A 22534-nucleotide genomic window follows, 5' to 3' on the forward strand; every position below is an offset into this window, starting at 1 on the left:
CAGAAAAAAACAGATTCAAGAGCAGGAATCTGACCTCCAAAGATAATCATCCATGAAAAAGTCCCTTAGTGAAAAATTACCTGGAGATTTCTAGGGAGTTTTTCTGGAAGGCTGTTGGTGATGGTCTGAGTCCTAACTCAACCTAGCAATGCTTAACAAAAGCTATGGTGGGTAAAAATGAAACGACTGAGGAAACAAAGGTTTAATCTTCCAAGCATATCAATTTATTAAGTAATTTGTGCAAGTTGCCTAATCACTTTTATAAGACAGTACTTCAAATACTCAAAATGACATCCCTCTATCTTCTCTTCCCCAAGTCACATGTGACTAGTTTCTTCAAATGATCCTCTGAGTCCCTTCACCACCCTGACCACTCACTTCTGGATGTTCAATAGCTTTTTTGCCTTCTCAGCTTTACCAGAACTGAGCAGAAATTGCCTGACCACAGCAGAGAATAGCAGGGTCATCTCTTGCCATGTTCTGATTGTTATGATTCTATTTATGCAGGCAAAGGTTTTTTCTTTAAATTCATATTAAGCTTGTATTCCACTAGAAAGTAGATGTTTTTCACACCTATGACTGCATCATAGGTATTTCAATATATCCATCATATAGAAGGCATTGCTACTGAGTTTAGAACATGGTGTAAACTTGGCAAATACTGGGAAGCAACAGCTAAAATGTTCTACTTGAAAAAGCTTTGCTAACATTAATGCATATAAATGGATTTTTCAAGTGCTTCAAGTACATAGATATTGTGTCTGCCTAAGAAATATTCATTTGTGAGAGAAAAGTTTATGCCTCTGGTGGAAAGGGCTCTGGGTGTGCAATCAGAAGACATGGGCTCAATCTTAGTACTAGTACTTACTAGCATCATGGCCATGGGAACATTATTTAATTTTTCTGAGCCTCTATTTCTTCATCTGTCAAATGAGATCCATAATACTTAAATCAGATGCCATATGGAATTGTGAAAGAAATTGTTTGTAAACCTTAAAACATTTTAAAAATATGGGTTGTTGTTGTTGTTACTGTCAGAAGGACAGGGAAAGAAGAAAGCATTGTGGGGCTTGAATCAGCATCTTCCTGCCATCACCAGAAATCACCCTATTTAAAGGACATGTTACCTGGCAATATTTCATTTTAGTGATTTTCATCTATAAGCCTATAATCCAAGAGACACACATACAATAAAACTTTTTTGTGTATCATAGACCCTTTGGCAGTCTGGTGAAGCTTATGGACCTCTTCTCAGAATCATGTTTTTCTTTTATTCATCAATGACAGAAATGCTAGATTTCAGTTAGAGATTAGTGAAAATAAAGAGATACACACACACACATATTCTCTCTTTCCATACACACACACACACACACACACACACACACACACACACACACATACATATTTTATCCAAGTTTATGGATCCTCTGAAATCTAACCATGGGCCCTGGGTTAAGAACTCCTGATCTAAAAACTGTTCCCAAAACAGATTTACCACTAATAGAAGCTAACAGAACATCGCTGGTCCCAGGTATGTCTTTCTCCATAAAACTATGGTTAGAATTGTCAACTAGATCATTTGGCTTTTCAAGGAGGCTTCAAAAATATGGAGTATAAGGCCTCATGGGACAGTGTCAGGAGAAAAAGACAGGGGTGACCCAAGGCAGGTGGTATCCTGAATAAGAGACCTCGAAATGGAAAGAATTTGAAAGGATAAAAGAAGCAGTGCTAAAAAAAATAGTAGTGGATATTACTAAAGCATATTAAAGTTTGCATACCTTTTTATATACATTATTTCATTTAATCTTCACAGTAATCCTATGAGGCAGTTACAACTTACCCTAATTTTCCTTATCCTTATTAACCTTATTCTCTTTTCCCTTATTTTACAGAAGAAGAAACTGAAGCTGAGGGAGGTTAAATGGCTGGTCTAAGCTCATGCAGCTCATAACTCTGGAATCAAAATTTGAACCCAGGTCTTGCTGACTCTTGAGTCTGGTACTATTCTACACTACCTAAAAATCAGCATTACTTTAGGCACAAGTCTGACCTGAATGAACTCTGATAATAGCTTTTACATTCAAAGGACTTTTCATTGAAATTCTTCCTACAGAGATACCAGCTCTTACCTTTTATTCTCTCCCTGCTGAAAATAGATAAAAGTTGGCTTCCTTCCTGCTCTTAATAACCCCACATGTACTTCAGGTTTATTATCAAGCCTCATCTTCAACTTTCTTTTTCCAGTTCTTACTTAGTTTTTTAAGTAGGTGTCAAAGCTAGCTGTGTACCCACAGCATCCTGGAGACATGAATTACCCTGTGTCAGAATCAGACATTGCTATATCAACAAGACTGTGCCTGCCCACACAAGGCTTGAGGTTCCCAGTGGCTCTCCCTGCTTGGGCCAGAAATGTTTTATGCTCTTTCCTTCTAGGGTGAAATGGAAAGAGTCAACATCAAATGGGAGTCTTTTGGAGGGAAAATTCACAATGATACAGCCAAGAAATTCATCAAACACATGAATGAAGTATTTCTTAGTGCAGAATTGGTTTGTAAACACACCCATATATACCAAGGGACCATAGATGGTAAGTTAGAAGGAATCTTAGAGGTCATTCAGTCCAACACCTCATTTTACAGTTGAGGAAACTCGAGACCTAGAAAGGTTAAGGGACTTATCCAAGGTCACAGAGCTAGTAATTGTCTCAGCCAGGATTTGAACTCAGGGCTTCTAGCCCCTAGTCCAGGGCTATATCCACTGTACCAGCAAAAACAAAAACAAAAAACTATGCATTCCTTTAAACAGCCAGACCATAGAAGCTCAGAGTTGTAAGGAACCACCAAGGCCACCTACTTCTTGAACAAGAATCTCTAATAACATTACCAGTATCCAACCCTCATGAGTGAGAGTATTTGTGCACCTTATTTCCCTCATCTGTAAAATAGGGATAACAATAACATCCAATTTAAAGAGTTGTTGTGAAAATCAAATGAGATACAAAGTATGTGAAATACTTTGCAAACCTTAATAAGATACATTAATGTATTGTCATTATTAGTGAGGTTCTCATCATCAGTTATTTAGTGATTTAGGGTTTGTAAAGCACTTTTTACATATTATAATCTATGTGTTCACCTCAGCATCCCTTTGACTCTTTTATTTGAAAATATTGAATTTCCCCTCAATTTCAGGAAGAATGGGAACTATATATATATATATATATATAATATATATATATAGACATTTATTATTACCTTAAATTTATTTTAAAATGTTTATTGATATCTTTTTCACATCACCTTCATTTCCAAATATATCCCTCTTCCTTTGCATCCCCACTGTGCCCTTTCTTGTAACATTGAATAAAAAAAAATGGAGGAAAAAAACAATTCAGTAAAACTAACCATCACATTAACCAAGTCTGACACTATGTGTCTGCTACACATTCACCATCCCTGACTTCTACCAGGAAGGTAGCTCCGCCATACTGCTGCCTATATATCACTACATATTCTTTGTAAGTAGGTCACAAGGTCCAATAAAGATCAGTTGGAAATTCTACCTTCTACTCATATGGCTTTTACCTAAATTAAAGGACACTGAGAAATTCAAAAATCACTTGTTTCAGGACTTTCCTTTAAAAATCTAAACTTAGGAATTCCTATAAACTCCTAAAATTAATTAGGTACTCATTACAATTAAGGTTTGTGATTTATCAGCAAGTCTGCCAGCCTTATTAACTCTCTTAATCACTCCCCCATCCACAGCCAATTGTCTGGAATAAATCTCGCGATATCCAACTAGACAATAAAACACAAACAATGTAAGCATGAATCACAGGATGTGAAAAGTCTTTCCAATGAAAAGGCTAAGGACATTTTTTGCCCTTTCAAAGTGAACTGATATTAAAATAATCCCAGCCCACACATCTACCTTGTAATTCTTCCAAAGCCCGTAAATGTAGTGATTACTATTCAGATTTGCTTGGCTCGTTTGTTTGGCTTTTTACAAGATTAGAAAAAAACAAGAGGTGAGTTAGCCAGTTAAATAACATCCCTGTGGCTCCCAGTCTCTGATGCTTCCTTTTTCATCCTGTAAACAAGGTAACTGAAGCACACAGCAGTCAAATGGTCCACCAACTTGCTCATAGCAAATGTATAATTAAGCCAGGATTAGACTAAGACACATACACACGGAGGCAAGAATAGCTGTTAAGGCCATGGAAGGTGATGTTTAAGTGCATGTACAATGGAAAGGCTCTAACCATTGACATTGTCATGCTACCTATACTAAACCAATGAAACCCTAATTCAACTGGCACCTCCTCCAAGAAGTTTTCTCTGATCCTCCTCAAAGTTATGAACCTTCCCGGGAACCCCTCCACACACATACAAATGCACCCATGCACGCATGCGCACACACAAACACACACACACACACACGTTTTAAAACCCCGTGTACCATAACAAAATTCTAGGATCAGACAGACGGGGATTATTTGGACCTACTGCCTTGGAATATCTGAGTCTGAATCTGACTCATGTCCCTGAATGTCCATATTTCTTTCAAACCACAAAGCTATAAAGGTAATAACAAAGTTCACATTTATTCAAAGGCATATAAAGGATAGAAAAGGGATTAGTATCTTAGCTATGTTAGCAATGGATTAGTTATAGGCCACCTTCCAGGTGATGCTATTCCTTTTTTTCCCCAAGGGAGAGAGTCACCCAGTCCCTACAAAATTCACCGAACCAGTGAGTCACATCACTATCTCATACATTACTATCTCATGGCATAGGGCCTTCCAGCATCCGCTGCCCACATCCTTCCCTCTGGAGGCTGAATTCCCTTTGCATTGACAGATACTGCCATTACCCATGCTCCTCACCACATTGGCCACTTTTATTTCTCTTTCAATATAGTTTTATAACTCCAGAATACCTTTCTGTTTAATAGCAGCTAATAAATCTATCTTTTGTTGAAGGGTCTTGCTTCTCCTCATAACCCAGAAACTCTATCCATCCTTCTCATCCAGCAGCCCCTGCTACCAACATTTTTATGTATAAATTCCCTAGGACTTTTCTTCCATTATATGCATTATAGCACCAAACAAACCCAGTTCCCTCAAAAATATTCATTTTTTTTGCCTGATCTTTCTTTGTATTCCTATTCCAATTATGAACTGATTTTTAAAAAATATCAAGAATAATAGCTAATATTTATATACCATAACAAGATTTGCAAAATAATTTACAGATATTATCTCATTTGATCCTCACAACTAACCTGTGAGACATAGATGCTGTTACTATCTAAATTTCACAGATGAAGAAATGTGCTGAGAGAAGTTAGATGATTTGATGAGAGTCACCCAACTTGTGTTTGAGATAGGATTTGAACTCAAGTGATGAACTTTATCCAATAATAGATCCTCTGAAAACTAGAATAGACCAGAAATTAATGACTCCATGAGACATGAAGAAAAAATAAAATTGAAAGACTGAAAAAAATAGAAGAAAACAAAGTATCTGCTATCAGAAACAACTCACCTGGAAAACAGGTCAAGGAAAGATAATTCAAGAAGTCATAAATGAAAACTGCCCAGATCTATTAGAACCAAAGGGTACAGAGAAGATAGAAAGAATCTAGTGAAAGATGACAGAGTAGAGTAAGCACTCAGCTGAGGTCACCCAACATTCCCCTCCAAACAATTTAAGCAATGCCTCACATCAAATGCAGCAGTGGCAGAGTCAACAAAAGATCAGCCCAAGACAACTGAAGAGGTTTGAGGAGAGATCTGTGACATAGGGATGGAAGCTAGCATGGATCCCATGTGGATGCAACACCCATGGTGAGACTAGGTGGTGGCAACATAAGCAGATGTAACTTCAGGCACTTGCAAGCTAGAGACAATAAGGGTATTTGGCAACTAGTTAGAAAGAGACTACAGGAGACCCCTGTACTAGGTCTGGATACTGTTTGGCAATGGCAATGCCCTATACCCACTCGTGGATCATAGTTCAGGGACTGAGAAGGTCACTTTTGTTGAAGAGGGAGGATTGGGCGAGAGGAGCAGTATCAATTCCAGTCTTAAGGGAGCAAAGGACCTAAGGTGAAGCATCACTTGTAGTTCCAAGGGATCAGGGACCTTTCTTGGGAAAGCTCCAGAGCACAGACCAGGAGAGCAATGGCTATATCTCTCCCCAGATCACACTATCTTGGAAGCAATACAAACTTTCTAAACCCCAGAACTAGTTTTGAAAACAGCAGTGCAAAAAAGCCTGATGCTTCCTTCCTCTCCATGCCAGGAAGAGAGCCCATCTTTAACATAAAGTTCAAAGTCAAGAAAAAGTCTGGAAAATGACAAGCAAAAAAAGAACCTGATATGGTGACAGGAAAGATCAAGACATAAATTCAGAAGACAATGATGTAAAAACAGTTCCAAGCAAAGTCTCATAGTTAAAAATTATCTGAATTGGACAAAACCCAACAAGAATTCCTGGAAGAGTACAAAAGAGATTTTCAAATGTAAATAAGAATGGCACTGGGGAAATTAGGTAAAGGAATGAGCATGAAAGAAAAAAAAATCATGAAAAGACAACTTGGAAAAAGAGACCAAAATAAATACTAAAGAAAATAACACACTGAAAAACAGAATTGACCAAATGGAAAAAGAAGTACAAAATTTCACTGATTAAAATAACTTTTTTAAAAGCAGAATTGGACAAATGAAAAAATAAGTAGTATAGGAGCTCACTGAAGAAAATAATTCCTTAAAAATTATAATTTGGCAAAGGGAAGCTAATGACTCTATGACACATTAAGAAACAATAAAATAAAGTCAGACAATGAAAAAAATAGAAGAAAATGTGAAATACCTCATCAGAGAAACAACTTCCCTGGGAAAAAGATTAAGGAGAGATAACTTAAGAGTTATTGGACTGCCTGAAAGCCATGATCAAATGAAGAGTCTGGATATTATATTTCAAGAAATTATCAAGGAAAACTGCTCCAGTGTCCTAGAACCAGAAGGTAAAATAGAAATTGAAAGAATCCATTGATCATCACCTGAAAGAGATCCCCAAATGAAAACTCCTAGGAATATCATAGACAAATTTCAGAGCTCACAGGTCAAAGGAAAATACTTTAAGAAACAAGAAAGAAATGATTCACATATGATGAAACCACTATCAGGATCATACAAGATTTAGCAGCTACCACATTAAAGAAGCTAAGAGCTTTGAACATATTCCAGAAAGCAAAAGAGCTAGGATTACAACCAAAAATCATCTATCCAGCAAAACTGAGTATAATCCTTCAAGGAGAAAAATTGATATTCAATGAAATAGGGGACTTTCAAGCATTCCTGAAGAAAAAAATATGAGAGATGAATAGAATATCTGACTTTCAAATATAAGAATCAAGAGAAACATAAAAAAGTAAACATAAAATAAATCATAAAGAACTTAATGAGATTAAATTGTTTACATTTCAATGTAGGAAGATAATATGTGGGCATTTAGAAGGATTTTACAAAGACAGAGGGCAAGGCAGTGAGTCAATTATGTTAGGATGATATTAAAAAAAAACACAAATGAAGGAGTGAGAAGGAGGGATGCCCTGGGAGAAAGGGGAAGAGATAGGAAGAATGAGAAAAATCATCTCATATAAAGGAGGCAAACAAAGAAAAGCTTTTACAGTAGAGGGGGAAATGGTAGAGGTGGGGTAAGAAAACAATACTTGAATCTCATTTTCATTTAAATGTATTCAAAGATGGGCAAACATATATGCATATGTATATGCGTGTATATATATTTATATATGTATGTATACATATATACACACATACATACATACATACATACATATGTATGTATGTATACTCACATTCAATTGGGTATAGAAATCTATATTATCCAACAGGGAACTATAAGGGAAAGAAGATAAGAGAAAAGAGAGGGCAGATAAAAGAAGGCAGTGGTTAGAAACAAAACAGACTTTAGAGGAGGAACAGGATAAAAAGAGAGAGAAGGATAAATAGAAAACAATAGAATGGAGAGAAACACATAGTCAGATAATCATAACTGTGAATGTGAATAGGATGAATTCACCTATAAAATAGAAATGGGTAGCAGAATAGATTAGAACCAGAATTCCACATTATGTTGTTTACAAGAAACACACTTGAAAAAGAGAGATAAATACAGTGTTAAAATAAGGAACTAGAGTAGAACCTATTATGCTTTAGGTGAAGTTAAAAAAAGTCAGGGGTAGCAATTCAAATCTCAGACAAAGCAAAGCAAAATGGAACTAATTAAAAGAATTAAGCAGGAAACCTTATCTTGCTAAAAGGAACCATGAAATAATATAAATACCAAACAAATGTGCACCAAATGGCATAACATCCAAATTCTTGAAGGAAAAGCTAAATGAATTACAGGAGGAAATAGATGGTAAAACTATACTAGTGAGGGGCCTCAAAAATAAATAAATCTACCCATAAAATAAATAAGAAAGAAATTAAGGAGATGAATAGAATCTTAGAAAAGTTAGATATAATAGAACTCTGGAGAAAACTGAATGGTAAGAGAAAGGAGTATAAATTTTTCTAAGCTGTTCATGGAAACTTCACAAAAATTGACAATGTATTAGCACATAAAAAACCACAAAAACAAATGCAGAAAAGCAGAAACATTAAATCCACCCTTTTCAGAAAATACTGCAATAAAAATTACATTTAATTAAGGGTCTTAGAAGCATAGACTAAAAATTAATTGGAAATTAAATAATCTAATGCTAAAAAAAGAGTGGGTCAAAAAACAAATAGAAACAATAATTTCATAAAAGACAATGACAAAAATGAGACAACATACAAAAATTTGTAGGATTCAATAAAAGGAGTACTTAAAGGAAAATGTATGTCTCTAAACACATACATAAATAAAAGAGAGAAAGAGCAGATCAACAAAATGGGCATGCAACTGAAAAGGAAAACCTAAAAAAGAACAAATTTGAAATCTCCAATTAAACACCAAAATGGAAAGCTGAAAATGAAAAGAGCAATTAATAAAACTGAAAGTTAAAAAATGGTTTTCTAAAAAAAACACAATAAAATAAATAAACCATTGGTTAATTTGATTTTAAAAAAAGAAAGAAGGAAAGCAAGTTACCAAATTAAAAAATGAAATGGATGAATATACCACCAATGAACATGAAATTAAAGCAATTATTAGAAGTTATTTTGCCTAATCATATGTCATTAAAACTGACGATATAAGTGAAATGGATGAATATTCACAAAAATATGAATGTCCGATTTAACAGAACAGGTAATAGAATATTAAAATAACCCTCTCTTAGAAAAAGAAATTGAAGAAGCCATAAATGAGCTTCCTAAGGAAAAAATCCCCAGGGTCAGATGGATTTACAAGTTTAATTCTGCTAAATATTTAAGAAACAATTAATCTCAATACTATATAAACTATTTGAAAAAATAAAGAAGAAATCCTAATAAATTACTTTTATGATGCAAATATGACTTTGATACCTAAACCAGGAAGAGCAAAAAAAGAATGTAAACTATAGACTAATTTCCTTAATGAATATAAAAGCAAAATTTTTAAATAAAATAGTAGCAAAGAGATTACAACAATATATCACAAATATCATACACTATGAATAAGTGGAATTTATAGGGGGCAGCTAGGTGGCACAGTGGATAGAGTACCAGCTCTGGAGTCAGGAGGACCTGAGTTCAAATCTGGCCTCAGACACATAAAAACTCATTAGCTGTGTGACTCTGGGCAAGTAATTTAACCTCATTTGCCTCACTAAAAATGAAACAAAACCAAACCAAAAAAAAAAAACTTTCTAAAAAAAATGGGATTTATACAGGGAATGCAGAATTGGTTCAATATTAGGAAATCTATCAGCATAATTGACCGTCTCAATAATAAAACAACAAAAATCCTATGATTATATCAATAGATGCAGAAAAAAAAGTTGTTTTTTTTAAATATGACATCAGCTCCTATTATACTTGGGAATTAATGGTACCTTTTTAAAAATAATATGTAACATCTATGTAAAACCAAGAGCAAACATTATATATAATAATGATAAACCTGAAGCCTTCCCAATAAGATCAGGAGTGAAGCAAGGATGTCCATAATCACCACTATTATTCAATATTATAGCAATAAGACAAAAAAAATTGGAGGAATAAAAATAGTCAATGAGGAAATAAAACTATCACTCTTTTCAATTGATATAATGGTATACTTAGAGAATCCTAGTTAATCAACTGAAAAACTAGCCAACAATTAAGAACTTTAGCAAAGTTGCAAGATGTAAAATAAACCCACCTAAATTATCATCATTCTATATACTTCCAATAAAACCCAGCATGAAGAGTTAGAAAGAGAAATTCCATTTAAAATAACTTCAGACAATATAAAATACTTGGGAGCCTAGCTTCCAAAACAAACCTAGCAAGTCTATCAACACAGATGTAAAACATTTTTCAAAGAAAAATTTAAAAATTGGAGAACTATTAATTGCTCATGGGTAGGCCAAGCCAATATAGCAAAAATGACAATTCTACTTAAGTTAATTTACTTATTCAGTGTCATAACAATCAAAGTTCAAAAGAATTACTTTATAGAGTTAGAAAAAATAATAACAAAATTCATGTGGAAGAAAAAAAGGTCAATAATGTCAAGGGGATCAATGACAAAAAAAAAATATGAAGAAAGGTAGCTCAGTAGTGCCAGATTTCAAACTATATTCGAAAATGGTAATCATCAAAACAATCTGATACTGGTTAAAAAATAGAGTAGTGGATCATTGAAATAGATTAGGTAGACAATATGCAGTATTAAATGACTACAGTAATCTAGTGTTTAATAAACTCAATGGTCACTCTTTGGGGGTAAAAACTTACCATTTGACAAAAATTGTTTGAAAATTAGAAAGTAGTTTGGAAGGAACTAGGCATAGATGAACAATGCAGACAATATATCAAGATAAGGTCAAAATAAATAAATGAGTTACACATGAAGGGTGATATCATAAGTAACTTAGAGGAGCATGGAAAAATGTTCCTGTCAGATCCATGATTAAGTGAAGAGTTTATGAGGTGAAGCCAAGATGGTGGAGAAAAAACACAAATTCACCTGAGCTCTCCACTGAATCACTCTAAAAACTTCTAAATAATGCCACAAATCAAATTCTAGAGTGGCAAAACATACAAAAGGAAGGGATAAAGCAGTTTTGCAACCCAAGGAAAGGTTGGCAAGAAAGGTCTGTTTAATGGGGTGAGAGTGGAGCATAGTCTAGCACAGGCCATGTCCCAGCACACCAGCAATAGGCTGTGGGGGCAACTGAATTAATGGTAGCAGTGGCAATTTCCAGTCCTCTCAGCTCACAGATAACTGATCAGAAGAAAATAGGAAGGGTCTCTTTTCTGGCACTGTGGGCAAGATTCTGTTGGATTGCCCATATTTGAATGTGGCTCAAGTACCAAGTCAAGCACACCACAGCTTGCAGCCACAAGGGAGCTGAGACCCTGGTCATAGTTCCAGGGCAGAAAAGAGTGCTTGTGGTCACTCACAGATCAAAATACAGGCTGGGAAAGTAATAAACACACATCTCCCTAGATCGTAACACTTTGGAGGAATCAAAAACTTACAGGTCTCCAGAATTATCTCTGAAACAGCTGCACAAAAACAAACAAACAAACAAACAAAACCTGAAGCTTGGAACAGTATCCCTCTACTTCAAAAGCAGAGTCCCACTTTAGCATAGAGTTAAAAGTCAAGAAATAGGTTGGAAAATGAGCAAACAGCAGAAAAAGATCTCGACTCTAGGAAGTTACTATGGTGACAGGTAAGATCAAAACACAAACTCAGAAGAAGACAACAAAGTCAGAACTCCTACATCCAAAGAAAAATATGAATTGGTCTCAGGTCATGAAAGAGCTCAAAAAAAATTTAAAAATCAAGTAAGAGAAGTAGGGGGGAAATTGAAAACAGAAATGAGAGTGATTCAAGAAAATCATGAAAAAAAGTCAATAGCTTGGTAAAGGAGACACACACACACACAAAAATACTGAAGAAAATAATACTTTAAAAAACAGAATAGACCAAATAGCAAAAGAAACACAAAAATCCCATGAAGATAAGAAGGCCTTGAAAAGCAGAATTGGCCAAGTAGAAAAGGAGGTACTAAGATTCAGTAAAAAAAAAAAAAAGAGCACCTCAAAAAGAATTGGCCAAATAAGGTACAAAAGCTCACTGAAGAAAATAATTCCTTAAAAATTAGAATTGGGCAAGTGGAATATAATGACTCCATGGGACATCAAAAAACAACAAAACAAAATCAAAAAAATTAAAAAATAGAAAAAAATGTAAAATACTTCATTAGAAAAACAACTGACCTGGAAAATAGATCCAGGAGAGATAATTTAAGAATTACTGGACTACCTGAAAGTCATGATTAAAAAAAAAAGAGCCTAGATATCATCTTTCAAGAAATTATCAAGGAAAACTGCCCTAGAATCAGAGGGCAAAATAGAAATTAAAAGAATTTCACTGATCACCTGTTGAAAGAGATCTCAAAATGAAAACTCCCTGGAATATTATAGCCAAATTCCAGAGCTCCCAGGTCAAAGAGAAAATATTGCAAGCAGCCAAAAAGAAGCAATTCAAATATCACAGAACCAAAATCAGGATAACACAAGACGTAGCAGTTTCTGCATTAAAGGATAGAAGGGCTTGGGATATATTTCAGGCAAAAGAGTTAGGATTACAACCAAGAATCATTTATACAGCAAAAGTGATTATAAGCCTTTGGGGAGGAAATGGACATTTAATGAAATAGAGGACTTTAAAGCATTCTTGATGAAAAGACTAGAGTTGAATAGAAAATCTGACATTAAAATACAAGGCTCATGAAAAGCACTAAAAAATAAACAGGAAAGAGAAATCACAAGAGATTCAATAAGGTTAAACTATTTATATTCCCATATGGGAAAATGATGCTTGTAACTTCTAAAAATCTCATTAATATGACAATTAGAAGGAGTATACATAGACAGAGGGCATGGGTGTGAGTTGAATATGATGGAATAATTAAAAAAATAAAATTAAGGAGTGAGAAGGGAAAATGCACTGGGAGAAGGGGAAAGAGAGAGGTAGAATGGGGTACATTATCTGACATAAAAGAAGTATGGGGGAAGTGGGGGGGAGCATGTGAACCTTATTGTCATCAGAATTGGTTCAGATTCACTCAGTTAGGTATAGAAATTTATCTTTCCCTAAAGGAAAGTAGGAGGGGAAAGAATAAGGGGGAGGGAGGGGCTGATAGAAGGGAAATTGAATTGGGGGAGGCAAAAGTCAGAAGCAAAAAACTTTTGTGAATGGACAGGGTGAAAGGAGAGAGAAATTAGGATAAACAAGGGTACAATCAGATGGAGGGAAATAGTTAAGAATCATAATTGTGAAAAAATTTTACAGCAGGTTTCTCTGATAAAGACCTCCCTTCTCAAATATATAGAGAACTGAGACAAACTTATAAAAATAAGAGCCATTCCTCAATTGATAAATGATCAAAGGATATAAACAGGGAGTTTTCAGACAACATAATCAAAACTATCTATAGTCACATGAAAAAATGCTCCAAATCACTATTGATTAGAGAAATGTAAAGCAAAACAACTCTGAGCCACCACTCCACACCTATCAGATTGACTAATACAAAAGAAAATAAAGTGACAAATGTTGGAGGGGATATGGGAAAATTGAGACACTGATGCATTGTTGGTGAAGTAGTATACTGATTCAACTATTCTGAAAAGCAATTTGGAACTATACCTAAAGGGCTATAAAATCATGTATACCCTTTAACCAAGCAATACCACTACTATGTCTATATTCCAAAGAGATTTTTTAAAAAAGGAAAAGGTTCTATATGTACAAAAATATTTATAGCAGCTCTTTTTGTGGTGGCAAAGAATTGGAAATTGAGGGGATGTCCACCAATTAGGGAATAGCTGAACAAGTTGTTGTATATGATTGTGATGGAATCCTATTGTGGTAAAAGAAATAGCAAGCAGGATTCTCTTAGAAAAAATTCTGGAAAGACTTGAATGAACTGATGCAAAGTGAAATGAGCACAACCACAAGAACATTATATATAGTAATAACAATATTGTATGATGACTTACTATGAATGAGTTAGCCCTTTTCAGCAACACAATAATCTAAGACAATTCTCAAGGACTTGTTATGAAAAATGTTATTCATCTCCAGAGAAAGAAGTGATAGAGTCTGCATGCAGATCCAAGTATACTTTTTCTTTACTTTCCTTATTTTAAATTTTTTTTGGTCTGTGTTTTCTCTCACAACTTGACTAACATGAAATATGTTTTGCATGACTGCATATGTGTAACCTATATCAAATTGCTTGCCTTCTCAATGATGGGGGAGGGCAATAAAGGAAAGAGAGAATTGGAAATCAAAAATTTTTTTAAATTTTTTTATGTGTAATTTGGGGAAAATAAAATATTAAACCAGAATTTTAAAAAGAGAAGAGTTGAAGAACAAACAAGAGACAGAGATTATCACTAGAAATAAAATGGATAATTTTATTGCATAAATTAAAAAGGGGGAAAGAGAAAAAGAGAAAGACAGAGACAAAGAGAGACTTTAATGAAATATAATGTTGGTGTCAAAGTCAAATTGAAAGGGACTACTGTAACTAAAGATCACCCCTGCTGCTTACTGACTTAGAAAAACCACATATTAGCATTGTCTGTGACCTATTGTGTTTTTATTTCAATTGTTAAATATTTCCCAAGTACATTTTAATCTTGTTTGGATCAAACTTGGAAGTTTTGCCCTGCTACGTGTTTGAAACTTCTGAAATAGAAGACTGTTGGATTTTTCTGATAAATAAATCAGGCAAGTGTTGAGTAGAAATTTTGAAAATTAACACAAGTATCCAAGGAAACCTGAAAAATAAATTTGTTTGAGCAATTGTGAGATATGTTGAGACATATGATGATCTAGTGCTATTATTCTCATAGGAGAGAAGAAATAATTGTCCCTTCAAAACTTATAAGTCATCTAAGGATATTAAATGACTTAAATAGGAAAAACAGAGGTGTAAGAAGTCGATTGGTTTAGTTCTGAGGGTTTTGAGAGGGGAAAGACAAGAAGGAGTGGGGTGGAAAGACTACATTATGTAGAAAGTTGGGAAGATGGGGGTAGAATTTGATCTTTCTTATAACTGAAAGCACATGAGAAGACTTTACAAACATAGAGGAAGAAGTAGGGTAGGGGCATCAAAAGAATTCTTTGAAACACCCAAAGGAGGGTTAAACACATACACACACACACACACACACACACACACACGCACACACACGCACACACACGCACACACACACACACACACCTGGTGCAAAAATACATTAAACACAACAAGGAGAAAATAGTCATGAAACAAAACAAACTTCTTGATCCTGAAAAGAGGGATTAAAAGTGAGGGAGGGGGGAATGAAAGAAAAACAAAAAAATTGTATCAAGTTGGTACTCATCAATTAGGGAAGAACTAAACAAAATGTGCTTTGTGAATGGCATGAATGTTTTTGCATTATAAGAAATGACAAAAGAGATGAATTCAGAGAAGCCTGGGAAGCATGAACAGACACAGAATGCAGTGAGAAGAACTGGGAGAACAACACATACAAGGATAACCACAATGCGAAGGAAACCAACTTTGAAAGGCTTAAGAATGTTGATTAGTATAGTGACCAGCACTGTCTCCAGAGCACTTATGGTAAAGCGTATTATTTGTCTCCTAACAGAGAGCCGATGGTCTCATGGTGCAGAAATTAACATATATTTTTGGAAATGACAATTAGGTGGATTCAATTTGCTTGACTATGCTGATTTGTTTCAAGTTTTTCTTTTCTCTTTCTTGTTTTATTTTGAGTTGGGGAATGGGGTCTGGGGTAGGAGAATAGCAGTACTGATGCCAAAAAAAATATGAGTGTGCCATTGGAACATTTTTTTTAACGTGCAAAAGAGAACAGAAAGATACTCAGAAGGAAGCACAGATAACCATATTAGTTTTTAAAACACTGCCTTGAATTTCTTATATGACTAAAAAACAAATGAACAAAAACCAAGCAATATGAAGTGGAGATTCATGGTTTTGTATACAATCCTCTCTTGTTTTTTGCTTTGTGTGTGGAAATTCTTCTTTTGAGGGTATTTAAATTTTAAAAGGTTATTATTAAAATTTTAAAATTTATTCAAACTTTATTCAAAATTTTAAAAGAAATTAGAAGACTACTCAAATCTTACATTCTGTAGGATCCCTTTCACCCACCTCCATTCCCATTGCCCACTGTTATTATTTTTCTTCTGAGGAAAAGAAAAGAGGGAGAGAGGAGAGGAGAGGAGGAAGGAGGAAAGGAGAAAGGAAGAAAGGAAGGAAGAAAGAAAGAAAGGAAGAAAGGAAGAAAGGAAGGAAGGAAAGAAGGAAGGAAGAAAGGAAGGAAAGAAGGAAGGAAGGAAAGATGGAAAGAAGGAAGGAAGGAAGGAAAGAAGGAAGGAAGGAAGGAAGGAAGGAAGGAAGGAAGGAAGGAAGGAAGGAAGGAAGGAAGGAAGGAAGGAAGGAAGGAAGGAAGGAAGGAAGGAATAACTTACATGCTAATATCTGATTAAGTGCCTTTCCCTGAAGGGATAATCATTGCTTACATGAAGGTTGTATTTTTTCAAAAATAAATTTTTATTAATAATCTTCTGCTTTTTACATCGACTAAATTTCCCATATCCTTTCTTCTCACCTCTCCCAGAGAGCTTTCCCATAGTGCAAAGATTTTTTTAAGAAAAAAAGAGGGGGAAAGCAGCAAAATTTATCATTAAAAAAAATCTGACAATATATACAATGTTTTACACCTTGTGGACCATCTCACTTCTGAAAAGGAATAGGGGAGATGTCTCCTCATATATCTTCTTGGAGACCCTGCTCATTCTTCATAATTTTGTGACTTTAATTTTCATTTTAAAATTTCTATTTTATTTTATTTGTAAACAAATATTGATGCTTTTTGTTTTTTTTTTTACATCACCTAAATATCTTCCAGTACCCCTCACCTCTCCCTCTCACAGAGCTATAACATACAACAAAGCTGTTGTTATTTTAAGGAAGAAAATAAGAAAAGAAAAACATCAGTGATATCAATCAATATTTTTTTAAATATGAAAAATACAAAATGTTCCAAACTTGTGGCTCTCCCACCTCTGCAAAGGAGTGGGGGGAGTTGTCTTCTCATATGTCTTCTTTAAGGACATTGTTATTCATTTGAAATAATCTCTTCTAATTTTTTTTTGTTTGTTCTTTCTGTTTACATTGTTAGAGTTATGTATATTGCTTTCTTGTTTCTGCTTACTTCACTCTGTTTCAGTTCACATCTTTCCATGCTTCTCAATATTTATCATATTTGTCTTTTCTTACATCACAGAAATATTTCATTGCATTTGTGGAACACAATTTGTTTAATTTGTCTCAATTGATGGGCATCATTTTGTTTCCAGTTCTTTGCATGCACACACACACACACACACACACACACAGAGAGAGAGAGAGAGAGAGAGAGAGAGAGAGAGAGAGAGAGAGAGAGAGAGAGAAGAATACTGCTATAAATATTTTGGGTGTGTCCGGGGCCTTTTTTTTTAATCCATGATCTCTTTGGGGTATAGTCCTTGTAATGGATTTTCCAGGACAAAAAGTATGGACACTTTAGTCATTTTATTTATGTTTTCCCAAATTGCTTTCCAGAATATTTGTATTGATTCACAGCTCCACCAACAGTTTACCACTATTCCTATTTTTCTACAAACCATCCAATGTTGACCATTCCCATTGTTTTTCATCTTTGGCAATTTGCCTGGTATGATATGCAAACCTTTGGCTTCTCTGGCTTCCTTAGTTAAAATCCCACCTTCTACTTCCCAATCCCTCTTAATTCTAGTGCCTTCCCTTTTTTTGAAAACTTGCAATTTATTCTGTCTGTAGCTCGTTCAGACATACTAACCTGCATATTGTCTTCCACTCTCTCTCCTTGAGAAGCAGGACTTTCTTTGCTTTTCTTTGTATTCCCACTGCTTAGTACAGTGCCTGGAACACAGTAGGTGCTTAATAAATGCTTGGTTTTTTGTTTGTTTGTTTGTTTGTTTGTTTGTTTTTTAGGCAATTGGGGTTGTGACTTGCCCAGGGTCATACAGCTAGTAAATGTCGGATTTGAATTCATGTCTTTCTGACTCCAGGGCCACTCTATCCACTATGCCACCTAGCTGCTGCTAATAAGTGCTTATTAACTGACTATAACCTTAGGCTTGTTTTTATTTGTATTTCTCACATTATTTTGTAAGTTGATGCATTCATTTATTCATATGGTTGTTAATATTTCACAGTTCTTTTGAGAACTGCTTTTTCATACCCAATAAGTACTTATTTATGAGGGGTTTTGTTTATATGTACATATATAAACAAATACATGCATATATGTATATATCTTATACATATATGTTTATAATATTAAACATATACAGGATGTCACAAAAGTCTTAGTGTAGTTGTAAGCTTTAATAGTTTAAATCTGAACTGAGACTTGTAATACTCTGTATGTTTTTATGTGTGGATAATGCTATATATGGATATATATCTGTGTTTATTTACATATAAATCATGTGTACACATATGCATATGTGTGTTTTTGTGTATGAAAGAGTTATTTAGATATCAAATCTGAAAGTTTTAATAAAAAAGGTTTTTTCCCTGTTAAGCGTCTTCCCTCTTTGGTCGAAGTGAATTAATTTTATTTCTGCAGAAGCTTTTCAATTTCATGTAATTATAATTAACCGTTTTATCTTTTGTAATTGCTTCTACCCCTGGTTTGGTTAAGAATGCATCTCCTACTCATAGCTGTGAGAGAAATATGAACTGTTCTTTGTTTTTTGTCTTTAATAGCATGTATTCATTTTTAAATTATTGTTGAATTTGGTGTAAATCAGCTTAATTTCAGCCAGATTGTTTTCTAGTTTTCTAGTAGTTCTTTTCAAATAGGAAGTTTTTTCCTAAGTAATTTATGTTTTAGGTTTAATAAATACTGGATTGCTGAGTTTCCTTATTTCTGATTTTCTGTTTTCCACTCTGTTCCATTAATCTACTTCTCTATTTTTGAACCAGTGGCAAGTGGTTTTGATGACTAACGCTATATAATACAATTTGAGGTCTGGAAGTGTGATTCCCCCTTGTGTCTGCCTCTTCATTATTTCCCTTGATATTTTATATCCTCTAAATGAATTTTGTTATTATTTTGTCAAACTCTGTAACATATTCTTTCAATAGTTTTGTTCCCATTACATAAAAATTGTAAACTAACTTTAGCAGTATTATTTTTATTATATTAGGCACAGCCTAGCCATGGACACTGAATATTTCTCCATCTATTTAAGTTGTTCTTTATTTTTTAAGAAACATTCTTTTATTGCATCTGTTTATGTATTGAATGAACTTTGGTTGATTGATTCCCAAATATTTTATGCATCTTGTAATTATTTTGAATGAGATTTTCCTTTCTGTTATAGAAGAGGAAACCGATATCCAGAGAGAAAGAGCAGCTTGACTGGTCAAGCAGGGAGTAAACAGCATATCCAGGTTTCAAACCCAAGTCCTCTGAGTCAAAGTCCAGTGCTTTCCTGATCTTCCTGATATGTAAATGCTGTTGGTTCCAGATACACCCCTAGCCTGACCTCCTCAGCTGACAACAGGCTGCATGCAGTATCCCAGGGGTGTGGATGATGCCCTGAGGCTAGAATTCTTAGAGTCGGGGAGGGATCCTGTCAGGAGGTTTAATACATGCCACTGACACACTCTCAAGTGTTGCCCAATCCAAATTAAAATGTAAGTGGGAAATATTCTTTAAATAGTAAATATTCTTTAAATTTAATTTAATTAAAATTAAATATTCTTTAAAAAATAAATTAAAAACAGAATAAAACATAGAAGATGTTAATATGTAGTTTTCTAAGTCAATATGCAGAGCATAGGGACTTATATATGATTACATGGTGTCTCCCATGTCTATTTGAGTTTGTCCCCACTACTTGATAGAACACTTGCAGTCAGAGAATCTTTAACATCGACTGGTAAATCCCTGGAACATAAGCAGGTTTCATCCTTAACGAGATTTGGAGAGAATAGTTTTGGATATCAGGGGGCAAAGGCTAGACAGCTGTTTTCAGTTGATGAAAATATTTGTGGCTCCTCAGCTTGCATATCAACCAATATTCTTGCTCAAAGACTTTGGGGGTTGAAGGAATCACAGCATTGATGGTACCATTTAGGCCCTAGCATACATGACATTCTGTGTTCTAAGGTCCCTTCTAGGTCTCATATTCTGTGTTATATATCCCATGTTCCTTTCTACTTCTAAATCCAAGGAGTTTGTGATCATCGATATGCATGCATCATACTTTATTCCAATAACTTTGGCAAACATTTTCAGACCTACAATGAAAACTTCATCTCCATATTATTTTTTGATTAACCTGCTGATTCTGGAAATCTGTAATTCCCCCTTTTATTTATTTATTTTTTTCATTATCAGCTGCTCTTTTTACACTGTCAGTCAAATTTATTTCCCTTGCACAGCACTGCCCTGTTTTCCATAGCAATAGCTTTAGTATGGGCTACATGCTGAGGCCAAAAAGAAATCTCTAACATCAAAGATGAGTCATTAAAAAGAGCCAAAGGTTTAGGTCTTCCCTGGAGGATCCAGGTGATTCAATGCCATTTAGAATGGACCTGTGCAACACTAAGAGCTGAGTTTCCTATCTGCTCTCTACAAGGCCTATTTGAAATCAAGCCTGAGGGCACCTTGTAATGAAAAGCATCATTTTTTTCTGTGCTTTCTAGTACATTTGTTGTCAATGCCATGGTTATACCAACTTAAAATGTCAATGTTACACTTAAAGACTTGCCCACTGAACAAGAATGGTCCCTGTGCTGAGATGTCTAATAAAATAGAAGTTATTTATTTGACCAATAATGAGTAACAGGAATGTTGTGGAACCCCCTACAGAACAGCTCTGAATATGAGCTTCCAGCTTTTCCCATATCCCATCTCTGGCTACAGAATTAAAGCAGACTCATAAGAAATACAACATTTCAGAGTTTGAAGGGATCTCAAAGGCAGCTAGCTCACCATCATCTCACTGTGCAGATACATTTCCCTCCTTCCCTGCTTTCCCATACATGTGTCCTTCCCCACCCCTTTGCCCTCCTTGACAACAAAGATAGTCTTGCTTAATTACATTTGTATCCCCAGTGTTTAGTATAGTGCCCAGCACACTATAAATACTTAATAAATTCTTTCCCTCTCTCCCCTTCCTTTCCTTCCTCTATCAATAAATCTCTTCCCTCCTCTCCTCCTTGTCTTCTTTCTCCTTCTCTTTTTTCTTCTACCAGACTTTGCTCAAAGCTTTCCAGTAAGAAAACCCTACTCTCTTTCAAAGCAGCCCTGTTCCATTTTTTGGATAATACTTTAAAAGGTTTTCCTTACATCAAGCCTAAATCTGTTTCTTTACAACTTCTATTCATTACTCTTAATTCTGCCTTGTGAAGTCAAGAAGAATAAGTCTAATTCCTCTTCCTTGTAAGAGTCTTTCAAATACCTGAATAGAGTAATCATGTCCCCTACTGAGTCTTCTCTCCCCTATTCTCAGTCTCATCAATAAATTTTCATGTGACATGAATCCAAGGCCTTTCACCATTTTGATTGCCCTCTTTTGTATGCTCTCCATCAACCTATGTCTTTCCTAATATTGAACTTAATACTCAATACATGGTCTGACTAGCAAAAGCCAATCACACAGAAGGTGCTAAATAAATGATATTGGTTAATTGATTGATTGATTAGCCTGCAATGGTGCTGGTAAATGTTTAACAAATAGCTACGTGAGGGGAGACTGGGGGGGCAGGGTGGATTGTAAACGCAGCATACTTTTAAGCTTAGTCTGTATTATTAACATTCTTCCATACTTTCTCAAGTCTAGGCAATCAACAAAATAAGAAGTCAAGCCCTGATTTGTAGCATTTGCTTTTTTCCAAGGTATAAAATGCTCACACTGAAAAAAAATGCTCACACTGAAAATTTATCAATCAGCTTTGTAAAACTCAAAGGAGCTGGCTCTATCACACCCTTGGAGTGCTAGAACTAGCAACAATCTGGTTCTAAAAACTACATGTCTCTCTTTTTAAAATTTATTGAGAGGGAGAATGGTGTAGTAGATAGAGAATAGACCTCTCTAGTGAGGGTTTGTTCTTGTTTATTTCTTTGTTTGTTTGTTGTTCATGTAATAGTGGATATAGACCAACATTGGGGTCAGTCAGTCAATTACCATTCATTAACAATCTACTATGTTCCAGGTACTCTGCTGAGTGCTTTGGATACAAA

This window comes from Vombatus ursinus, unplaced genomic scaffold (genome assembly GCF_900497805.2).
Source record: "Vombatus ursinus unplaced genomic scaffold, bare-nosed wombat genome assembly UNPS02014863.1, whole genome shotgun sequence".
Taxonomy (NCBI): domain Eukaryota; kingdom Metazoa; phylum Chordata; class Mammalia; order Diprotodontia; family Vombatidae; genus Vombatus; species Vombatus ursinus.